A 2,934-nucleotide genomic window follows, 5' to 3' on the forward strand; every position below is an offset into this window, starting at 1 on the left:
CAGGTGGCTCCAGGTGGCTTCGGCCCTTCCAAGCCACCTGCCCCGCCCCCCTCGCCACACGTGGAGGGCTGGAGCACGTGCGCCACCTGGGCCTGATGGGTGGGCAGGTGGCGCCAGGTGGCTTCGGCCCCTCCAAGCCACCTGCATGCCCCCCCTCGCCACACCTGGAGGGCCGGAGCACGTGCGCCACCTGGCGCAAGTTTGAATTCGGAAACGGAAAATCCGAGCCACGGAAGGGCTGGCCTGCCAAACGCGAGCCTCCCCGCTCCTCCCCGCGCTGCAAACTGGGACTGTGGGGTGTGTGAAAGAGGGCCTGCGGCGGTCATCGGCGGCTACAATCAATGTCCGGCGTCGACATAAGCCTGGGGCTTCAACCCGGCCCGCGCGGGCGTTTGGTGTGGCTGCAAACGCCGCAGGAGCCGGTGGCTGCGCTGCTCACGCGCCGTTGCTGCCGACGCTGAGCAGTCTGACTCGCCAATGAGAAGACTGCCCGATAATACGCCATCACTCGATCCCCGATAAACCAGGCCATGCAGAGCTTTGTCGTGTGCTGGCTGCGCACTTGGCTGCGCGGTAGAGTTGCGAGAGTGGATTGTGGAGGCGCGGCGGGGGCGGCTCGTGGTGCCGAGGCGGTGTATAGTACATTCCTATTCAAAAGAACACGCACGATGAAATTCCCGAAGTGACGCCCAGGTGGCGCACGTGCTCCAGCCCTCCAGGTGTGGCGAGGGGGGGCATGCAGGTGGCTTAGAGGGGCCGAAGCCACCTGGAGCCACCTGCCCGGGCCCAGGTGGCGCACGTGCTCCAGCCCTCCAGGCAGGTGTGGCGAGGGGGGCAGGTGGCTTGGAGGGGGGCGAAGCCACCTGGCGCCACCCGAGCGGTCACATGGCCACAGGCGGCGTTTGGAATCTACTCCAGGTGCTTTTTGCACTGTTTGCCCATGGCCACAGGCGGCGTAAGCCATCTGCTCCAGGTGCTTTTTGCACTGTTTTGCCCATGTCCACAGGCGGCGTAAGCCATCTGCTCCAGGTGCTTTTTGCACTGTTTTGTCCATGTCCACAGGCGGCGTAAGCCATCTGCTCCAGGTGCTTTTTGGACTGTTTTGCTCATGGAGCAAGTGGCTAAAGCCACCTGCATTTTGTGCAAAAAGCTGCAAAGGACTCGTGGAGGCACGTGGCGCTTTCCGCGTGTGTCTCGTGCAAAATCCGGCATTTTGTGGCTTTCAGGTGGCACGACGCGATTCAGGTGGCGTGGAGCCTCCTACCTGGGCCCATCTATGCGGCGATAGGACTTTTTGGAGCCGGTTGAGGTGTGGGTGTGTGTTTTCCAGGATTCATTTTCGGATCCGGAATCGCCCCCGCCTCCACTTTGAGCCAGTCACATCTAGTCAAAAATTGACTACCGCTTTCTACATGATACAATGACAAGCACGCACCGCCGCCTAGATCTTAGATCGGGCCGCGTCGTCCATCGGGCCGGAACCAGCCCGGCGGAGGCCGGACTCGGCGCAGCTCTTGCTGCCCGAATGGCGAGGCCTTCCAGCGCTCCCAGTCGCGGACGCCCGATGCCACGGGCTCCACCGGCGTGACGCCAAACCCGAAGCCGCACGGGCTCCAGCAGGCGAGCGGATCGGAGCTGTGCTCCCTGTGCAGCGCGAGCGCCGCGTAGGCCGCAGCGTACCGCAGCGCATAGTCCCCTTCGCGCACTCGGTCGCACAGGGCTCGCATCAGCTGGCGAAGCCGCGGCGACATCGGCTCGCGGCCCGAGCACCAGATCGCGAGGAGGCCGGCGGCGGCGCCGACGGCGCCAAGGTCCGCGTCGCTCTCGCCGTCTGCGAAGACCCCCTCTGCGAGCGCCAGCCCCCGTTGGGGTGGCAGGGCCTGCGCGGCCACCAGGGCGTGGATACGCACCATCGCCGGCGCGCCGCGGCGGGCGGCCTCGAAGATCGCCGCCTCCGCGGTTTCCAGCAACGCACGGTGCTCCGGGAGCGCTGCGTCGCACGACGCGCAGCATTGCCCCAAGGCGAGCACGGCCGCCGCACCCAGCCGGTCCGCCGTCCGGGCGCCTCCCAGGAAGTCCAGCAGCGCCGGGATGGCGCGCGGCCCCACGTGCGCCAGCGCGCGCGCCGCGAGGCGGCAGGAGGGCCCGCGCAGCTCGAGCATCGGCAGCAGCGCGCGCGGGTCGGCGTGGCGGGCGGCGTGGAAGATCCAGCGCACATCGTCGAGGGCACCCGCGCCGGGCGCGATGGCAGCGCCCGCGCCGACGAGGGTGCGGACGAGCTGCTCGAGGTCTTGGACGGGCGTCACCGAGCGAGCGGCCTCGAGCGGCCGGGCGCGCTGCGCCTCGCGCTGCCAGGGCTGCAGCTCTTCGTCGGGTGGCGGCGGCAGCTCGAGAACCAGAGCCCCCGCCTTCTGCTGTGCCCGCCGCTGCAGGACCGCGGCGCTCATCAGCGCGTTGATGACCGTCACGGCGCCGGTGGCCTTGCTGCGCCCCTTGGCCGCAAACTTGGAGTCCACGTAGATGCCCGCAAGCTGCAGCCGCTCGCAGATCTGCCCCATGCGCGCTGGGCTGGCAAAGGGCACACTCACCAGGTGGGCTGGGAAGGACTCGGCGCCGACCCGCTTCTTTGCTCGGTCGGCGTACCCTCGGCTGGGCCGGAAGCCGAACGCTGCTCGGGGGCGGGCCTACCGGCATCGCGGCGGGCGCGGGGGGCGGCTGGACCCCGTGCAGCCACGCCCAGCTGTCCTCCCACGCGGCTTGCAGCTCGGATGGGAAAGACGAAAAGAAGGAGCTCCAGGGCAGAGGCGGTAGCGGAGCCGGCGACGTGGGGGCCACCGGCGCGCAGGTGCGGGTGCATATGAGCTTGATCATAACCCGCACGCCCGGGAAGCTTTCGGGGCATTGGGTTGCGCGGTGCCACAAATCGTAGTGGCA

Source organism: Emiliania huxleyi, assembly GCF_000372725.1.
Source record: "Emiliania huxleyi CCMP1516 chromosome Unknown EMIHUscaffold_138, whole genome shotgun sequence".
Taxonomy (NCBI): Eukaryota; Haptophyta; order Isochrysidales; family Noelaerhabdaceae; genus Emiliania; species Emiliania huxleyi.